The following is a 9,310-nucleotide window of genomic DNA, read 5'->3' on the forward strand; positions in this document are numbered from 1 at the left end:
AGTTCATTAATGGACCCAAGGAGTACATCAAAAATAGGTCTGAACGACCCCACACTTAAAGCTTCATCACATTTTACTTTCAATAATTCAAGGTTACTCAATTTTTACTTATTTTAATTAAGGACACTAGCATTCTCAATTCAAGTATCACAATAGCAACCAAGCAATTCAGCATCACACTTTATCAATTTACCTCGACTCTGTTGAGCCACCCCATACTTAAATTTCAGGTTCATCATGCTCACAAACACAAATAAATCTATCTTGGTGACTCATACTCCAATTGGAACTAAAATTGTCTTTGAGAAAATCTATCAAATATTTGGAGTACAACTATGTGTGTGAGTCTTCTTTGTGGATGGGGGAATGCCTCACCCTCCCAAATCGGTTTGGGAGTCGAGTATGAAATACTCTTACAATAATAATAACAATAACAATCATATGTGGCTAGGAATAATTTTAGCACAAATTACCATTAAAAGACCATAAAAGCTTACAAGTTTGCTTCACTTAATCACTATAACTAATAGAGTAAAGAGAGAAGAGAACATACCTTGTAGTTGAGATATAAGGGAGGACAATGGAGAAGGTAGTGTGTGCGTGTGCTTGTGTGATTTAAGGTAAAGTATTTGGGGATTCTTGTGAAAATTGTGAGAGAGGGAGTTTTTGATGTGTGTGTGTGGGGGGGGGGGGGTTGGGGGGGTGTGTGCGTGTGTTTTATGTCATTTTAGGGGTATAGGCATCGGGTATATTGGGTTGGTGAATGGAGAAATTAAGGTAAAAGTGGAGTGGACTTACCTGGCGCTAGAGGGCACGACGCTGGGTGAGGGGCAAGGGTAAAATCATAGCGCGCCATCCTCTTCGCATGTACCTACGTGTCGCGGATCTGGGGCGGGGCTTGTTAGGCATGAGGCGCCCTTAGGCGCGTGGATCTCTACGTGGAAGGTCGCACCTCGCGAGCACGGGGCAGTTTTTCATTCCTTTTTTCACTCTTTTGCGTGCTTTTGCCTCCAATATCGACTCTTGATTACATATTTCCTTCATATAACTCCAATACCTAGCAAAACATATTCACATAAAACCAAGTCACCATTCCACCACGAAACCAAAAGCAAAAATTAAAACTATGCTAAACTACTCTACAAATTGGGTTGCCTCCTAACAAGCGCCTTAGTTAACGTCATGGCATGAAGTATACAATACTACCATGGGTTGCCTCACATGAAGTGCCTGAGTTAACGTCGCGGCACGATGCAGAATAGTCCTTCAAGCATCCACTGGATCTATTGAAGTTTTGTGACGACGAATGCCACCATCACAATAGTGCTTTACTCTTTGACCATTGACCAAGAAGGTACCACCGTTCTCGGGATCCAGTAATTCCACTGCTCCATGAGTTGTAGCCTGCACTACTTCGAACGAACCCGACCTCTAGACTTGAGCTTTTCAGGAAAGATCTTCAACCTCGAATTAAACAAGGGAACAGCTTGACACAGCTCAAATCCGTAGTGCACAATGTGCTTTTCATGTCATCTCTTTATTTTTTCCTTATACAACTTTGCATTCTCATATGCATGCAACCAAAATTCATCAGACTCATTGAGTTGCAAGATTCTTTCCTCACCAGCTAGGTCCATCTCAAATTTGATTGCCCATTATGTCTTGTGTGCAAGATCCACAAGCAGTGACATGCCTTCCGTAGACCAACCTGTAGGGTGACGTGCCAATTGGGGTCTTGTACGTTGTGCGATATGCCGATAACACATCATCAAGCTTGGCAACCCAATCCTTCCTACTTGCACTCACCATTTTCTCTAGAATCTGCTTTACCTATCTACTCAAAACTTTTACTTGGCCACTAGTTTGTGGATGATAAGTGGTAGCAATCTTGTATTTGACCCTATACTTAGCCAAGATATTACCCAATAATTTATTACAAAAGTGAGTACCCACATCACTAATCAAGGCACGCGGAGTGCCAAATTGTGTGAAGATGTTCTTTTTCACAAAGTTCACCACTATCTTAGCATCATTTGTAGGCACAGTAATGGCCTCCACCCACTTAGACACATAATCACTGCTACCGAAATATACTTGTGACCATTTAAATACGGGAACAAACCCATAAAGTCTATGCTCTACACATCAAAGATCTCAACCTCAAGTATACCCTTCAAAGCCATCTCATGCCTCCTCGAGATTGTACCCGTTCTTTGACACCCATCACATTTCTTCACAAAAGTATGTACATCTTTAAATAATGTAGGCCAATAAAAACCCGATTGTAATACTTTTGCAGACATCTTATCACCACCATGATGCCCACCGTATGGAGAAACATGGCAGTTATGTAGAATGTCTTCTATAACTTCCTCGGGTACATAGCATCTCATTAACTAATATGCACATAAAAACAACTCATCTCATAAATAAAATCTGGGATCATGAATGAACCATCTCTTACCTTCTACTGATAATTTAGGGTGCGTCACCCCATTCACAATGAAGTTCACATAATCTGCATACCATATGACTGATTTATCTGTGATGGCCAATATCTACTCTCCCTGATTTCTCCTTCTTAAACTATATGCTCACGAGTTTCTAATCGCGACAAGTGATCGCCCCCCTAATTTTCGATTCCCTTGCGATCTCAAATTTTCATATCAAATTCCTACAAAAGAAGAACCCAAGGAATTAGTCCTGGCATCTTTTTTTCTCAAATAAATACTTGATGGCAGCATGGTCGGTGCAGACGACGACTTTGGTTCCCACTAAGTAGGCTTTGAATTTGTCAAACGCCCACACCACTAGCAACTCCTTTTATGTACTATGTACTTAAATTGAGATGGATTCTGAGTTTTACTACCGTAATAAATTAAGTAAAATACTTTACTTTTCCTTTGGCATATGACGGCCCCAATTGCAATATTACTTGCATCACATATAAGCTCAAAAGTCTCTCCCGGTTTGGGGCTGTGATAATTGGTACAGTCACCAATCACTTGTTTAGCTCCTCAAAGGCCTTCAAGCAAGCATCATCAAATTTTAACGAAGTGTCCTTTATAAGCAACCTTCACAAAAGAGCAGAAATCTTAGAGAAATCCTTGTTAAATCGACGGTAAAAACCTACATGACCCAAGAAGCTTCGAACTCCTTTAACCAATATTTGGGGCAACAATCTTTCAGTTTCCTCCACATTTGCCTTATCAACCTCCAAGTCATCTTTGGACACCTTGTGCCCGAGTACAATTTTTTCTCGCACCATAAAATAGAACTTCTCCCTATTCAACACCAAATTTTATTTCCTCACACCTGACAAGCACTTTACTCAAATTTGTTAAGCATTTGTCAAAAGAGGGTCCAAAAGCTGAAAAATCATCCATAAATACTTTAACAAATTTTTATAACATATCAGTGAAGATTTCCATCATACAGCTTTGAAAAGTCACAGGTGCATTATACAACCCAAATAACATTCTTTTAAAAGCATATGTACCATAGGGACAAGTGAAGGTAGTCTTCTCTTGATCCTCAGGCGCAACCAAAATTTAGTTATATCCTGAATATCCATCAAGAAAATAGTAGTAGTCTTTTCTTACTAGCATGTCTAGTATTTGATTAATAAAGGGGAGGGAGAAGTGGTCTTTTCTTGTGGCATTATTCAATTTCCTATAATCTATGCAAATTTTCCAACATGTGACAGTTCTTGTAGAAATAAAGTTATTGTTTTTATTTACCACAATCACCATATCACCCTTCTTTTTCACACACTGGACGGGGCTAACCCACTTTCTATCAGAGATAGGAAATATAATACATGAGTGGAGCCACTTTATCACTTCTTTTCTAACTACCTCCTTCATGACTGAATTCAAGTGGCATTGGTGTTCCACACTTGGTTTGTGCCCATTCTCTATGAGAATTTTATGCATACAGAATGCCGGACTAATTTCACGTATACCTGCCATGGTCTACCTAATTGCCCGCTTGTGTGCTCTAAGCACCCGGAGTAACTTCTCTTCCTGCAAGTCAGACAAAGCAGAAGAAACAACAACATACAATGTCTCATTAATACCTAAATAAGTATAATAAAGGTTAAAGGTTAAGGGCTTAAGCTCCAATTTAGGAGCTTCTTCAACAGACGTCTTGGGTGGTGGCCCATTAGGTCTATCTAGAGGCTCAAATTTGATCACCCCTTTGATATAGGGGCATGCATCCAGATTATGCACCATCTCCTTGACCTTCTTACCTGAATCAATATTGTCAAACCATATGAGTGCTTTTTCTAGATAATCGTCTAGATATATACCCAAGTCATCACATTTTCAAGTCATAAAATATTAACACACAACCCATACTCAAATCAACTTTTCAAATAGTAACTCAACATAACAAGAACATTTGGAATACCTATTGAACGCATATATCTTTTGATACAAGGCTTATTCGGAATAATTAATTTATAATGAGAAACACAGGCTTACAAGGCCATTATGGGGTTCAATCAAACAAAAGTAAGTAAGGAAGATATCAATGGGAGAAAATAGGGGTTGATTGGATAGGTGCAAGATAATTATCTGGGATTTAACTCTAGTTAGTTCACTCCTAATATTCAAGTGAGTCTCTCGAATTCACTCAATTATTAGTTCAAACATTTAGTAGAAACTCCTCTCTCGATTTAGTCTCAACCTCACAATATGAACTAAGCTAAGCTCGGTGAAGATATGCACAAATTCGTAGTGGATTGGTCTTTTAGAAGAACCTCTTTCGATTATCCTCCTAACTAGGTTTAATCAACAATTCAACTAGCCTCTTTCTATTACATATGAGTATAGATGCAACGATTAAAACACCCAAAACGATTCAATACATAAAAACTAGAGTTAATATCCACAAACAAATATCCATACACCAAATCCATCAATCCCTAAAGAGAACTACCATATAGATATGGAGTAATTCATCACAAATATAAAGAAAAACATAAGACGATCCAAACTCTTGTCTTGAGTGAGGATTGAATGATGAATTCCTTGTGCTTTAGCTTCTCCGCATGCTTTTTAGCCTCCTTAGGTCTCGTATGTGTCAAAAGTCCCAGATGGGTCAGGCCCGGACGAAAACACCTCCTCATGCGCAAAATAGGAAAGATACTATGTAAAACTTACGCAGGCGCGCCTCATGGGGAGATGCACCATGCGGGGCACTAGTGGGGATTTCCAGAGAGTTGATTTTTGACAGACTACAGGGTTTTACACTAACGCGGCATGCCATGCGCCGCCCCATGTGCCGCCCCAGTTCATTTTTCTCAGAGTCTGGCTTTTTGCTTCAATTTTGACATCCAGACTTAGCCCTTGACCCCAGAATGCGATCCCGACTAAATCCATTGGGTTTTTTACTCAGACTTCAAAGCTCAAAATCACTCGAATTCATTCCATATCATTTACATAGCTTGGAATCACAATTAGTGCAAAACACTAGCAATTTTAGCTCAAACACAATTAAAGTGCAGTAAATTAGAGTGTAATAAGTGAATAAATACGATATTATAGCCTACCATCAACACCCCACACTTAAACCATTGCTCGTCCTCGATCAATTAAACTACACTTCATAAAGATACGACATTTTTAAAAAAACTCTCCTAATTCATCACACCCGGAATATTTAAAATAGATTAAGCACAATAATGTAACATCATATCCTGAAAATTTGGCTCAAAAGCACCACACATTATTTATAACCCGATAAATTGATCTAACACAGAGGTCAACAACATTACCTTTCCTTCATGAATCAAGTACCCTAGCAACGATATAGAGTAGTTCCACACACAATAAAATTTAACAACAATTAGGAACTCAAGGTAGAAAGAATTCACTCACTCTCAGAAATAACATTCATATTCCATAACTCATGATTGTACATGCATTCATAGATACACTCTCACACTCTCATTTGAGCATTTTATCAAACACTAGGTGGGCATTATTATTTCTAGCTTCTCGTATGGTGGATTTCCTTTACCCCATAACCCAAGGTCTACCCATTTGAGTTCAACTACCTTTCCACAACTCATGATTAAACATGCATGCATAGATACACCCTCACACCCAAGAATCACACCCCTCATTAACCATCTTCTACCCCAAATTCAAAATTGAGACTAGGACATGGAACCTTACCTCTTGGATGAAGAACTTGTGAGTTTCTCCTTGTGAATTCTCCAACTTTGAGTAAGAATTGATGGACGGTAATCTTAGTAACTTTCCCTCTCACTCTTTGGAACTTCCTTTCTCTAAAATAATAAGGTTTTTACCTTACAAATGGTCTTCAACGACTATCTATCGAAATAAAGTCGGGTTAAAAAAATAGAAAAATAAATCCTCGATATAGATCTGTGGTCGCCTATGCGACCACATAATGCTTCTGCGGCTTGCAGAATGGACTGCATAATGGCCCTCCAGAACTGGGCATTACTGCTTCACTCTGCGATAGGTCTGCGGTCTGTAGACCAATTCTGCGGTCGCATAATGCGCCGCATAACTTCCCTCTGAAAAATTTTATGTTGGATATGCAATGGATTGTGCAGCTCTCGAAATGATTATGTGGCCGCATAATGGATCGCATAATGGTCCTAAAATTAGCTCAATTTTCTGCTTTATTCCACAGCAGATCTGCGGTCCGTAGATCAGTTCTGCGATCGTAGAATGGACCGCATAAATACCCAACATCATCAAAATATTTCTTCAACTCCCCAACGCACCACGAAACCCCGGGTTTTAGGTAAAATTTTATGGGACCTTACATGGTTCCACAATAAATAGCTCATGGCTCAACCACAACAAGAACAAGAGTCTCAACAATAGCAACCGAAGGTGAATAACTCAATAAGAATGGTATTTCAACAAATTACAGCCTTGCCTCACCGTGAATCATAGCCTTTATAACTTTAACACCAAATTCAACAATATTCCAAAAAATAACAACTTCTAGTAAGGAACTTAGTGGTTAAATAATGAATAAGGAAATAGGGAGTACAATAATTTCTTTCTCTACCAGAGATATCATGGAAAGATCCTCATTATAGCTAGGAAGCTAAATTATCTTATACACATTGAAAACTGCTTCTACATTATCAACTCTCATGATCATTTTCCCTTCTTTAACTTTAATGACTGCATCCACTATGGCTAAGAGAGGTCGCCCCAATATGATCGGGACTTGTTCATCAGCTTCATAGTCCAGAATGATAAAATTTGCATGGAGAATGAATTGACCAATTTGTAATAACACATCATCTATTACTCCCTCGGGATAGACAATAGGCATACCTGCCAATTACAATATGACTACTGGATCTTGGAGCGCCTAACCCAGTCGACTAAAGATTGACAGAAGCATCAAATTTATGCTTTCCCCCAAATCACATAATTCTCTCCATACATCTACTTCACCAATTCTCGCTGGAATGGTAAAACTAGTAGGATCTTTTAATTTTTGAGGCAGTTTCCATTAATTCTCGAGGTACACTCTTTAGTGGGTGCCACAGTCTCAAACTCTATTAGCCGTCTATTTCTTGCCACTATATTCTTAATGTACTTAGCATATTTTAGAATTTCGCACAACACGTCGACAAGGGATAAGTTAAATTGGACATGGATTAGCATATTAAAAAACTCGTTCAACATCTGACCATCATTCTTTTTTTGTAATCTTTGGGAAAAGGCGGTGGAGGCCTTGTAATTGGTACTTTCTCATTAGAAGTACTTTCTTTCTTACTTTCATCCACAGGCTTAGGAACTATTCACCTTCAAGAGTGACTTTTTCTTTCCTCTTCTTTGGTAATTCTTTCAATTCTCTACCATTCCTCAAGGTCACAACATTCACTTGTAGATTCTTTTCTGTATCACTTAAAATAGCACATGTATGCCTGGTATTCTAATTTGCAGCCAACTGTCCAACTTGTCTTTTCAGATTTCTAAAGTCAGTCACGAGTTGTTGATTGTCAAACAACAACTTCTTCAAAAAATCATTCGTATTATCCTCTACTTTCGGGGAGGCTTCTGAGGCTGGTTGTAATTTTCTTGGGGTCTGTACTGATTTTAAGTCACTTGATTTCTACCCCATGAGAAGTTCGGGTGTTTTCTCAAATTGAGATTATATGTGTTCCTATATTGGGCATTCTGGTTCATTGGACCTCTACTTTATTATCCCACATAATAAATAGACTCCGGATTTATTGGACACTAATCACTCGTGTGACTTTCTCCACGTATATCACAACATATGGACATCCATTATACATGTTGCATCAGATGCGCCTGACCCATTACTAACTCCCTCACCTTATTTGTCAATTTGGCCATATTTGCCCTCATGGTTGTACGCTCATCTAAATTAATTACACATGATGCCCTCTGTTTAGTTGTTCTTCGTAATTCCCCATCACCTTACCAATTGTAATCTTTCAAGGTGAAGTTGTTTAAGAGGGTCTGGATTTGGCTGTAAGGTTTTTCCATGCAACTAACATGACAGGCTGAGTCAAGACTCATCTTTACTTCATCATCCAACCCATAAATAAAAGTGTGACCTAATAGCTTGTCATTTTGATAGTGATGGGGGAAGTCTCTAAGTAGCGTCTTGTATCTTTCCCAAGCTTGACGAAGAGTCTCGCCATTCTATTGTTGAAAACCAAGAATCTGGATCCTTAGTGACTTTGTCTTCTTTGTGGGGAAGAACTTGATCAAAAACTTTCAGGCTAACTCATCTCAAGTGCGGATCAAATTAGCAGGCTCCTTTTGTAACTATTCTTTCGCTTCCCCCAATAAAGAAAAGGAAAACAATGTCAGTCTCACATAATCCTTGGAAACATTTGGATAATTATAAGTTTTAGTAATTTTCAAGAAGTTCTGGATGTGCCTTTGCAGATCTTCATGAGAGAAACCCACAAACTGCCTCGTGGACCGAATCAGCTGCTCCATATACTGTTTAAGCTCAAAGTGACCAGTAATGTTAGGCTTCACGATCGCTTAAGTCATGCTAGCAAGATTAGGACTTGCGGCCTATATCACTGGTCGCTCGTTGTTTTTTGCCATCTCGATTGGCTGTAGTTGGACTACGATACCTAACTCTGCAATTCTAGCTCTAGCTTCAGCCTCCCTTCTTAACCTATAAAGAGTTCTTTCTATTTCTGGATCATATATGAGGGTATCGTTAAACTTTTTCTCCTATGGATTCTTGAGGGAAACACATTTAGATGCAGAGACAACAAAAGAAAAATCAAAACTTGAACAAATAACAAATATCA

The 9,310-nt window shown here is 38.8% G+C and overlaps 1 non-coding gene across 1 annotated transcript; it reads left to right on the forward strand.

The window, feature by feature from the left end:
- The first annotated feature begins 8,610 nt into the window (after window positions 1–8,610).
- On the forward strand, window positions 8,611–8,717 carry LOC117281514 (small nucleolar RNA R71). Its single transcript, XR_004512147.1, has one exon. It is a non-coding gene; the product is annotated as a small nucleolar RNA R71 (small nucleolar RNA).
- The last annotated feature ends 593 nt before the right edge of the window (window positions 8,718–9,310 follow it).

The sequence above is a fragment of the Nicotiana tomentosiformis genome, chromosome 1 (genome assembly GCF_000390325.3).
Source record: "Nicotiana tomentosiformis chromosome 1, ASM39032v3, whole genome shotgun sequence".
NCBI classification, from domain to species: Eukaryota; Viridiplantae; Streptophyta; class Magnoliopsida; order Solanales; family Solanaceae; genus Nicotiana; species Nicotiana tomentosiformis.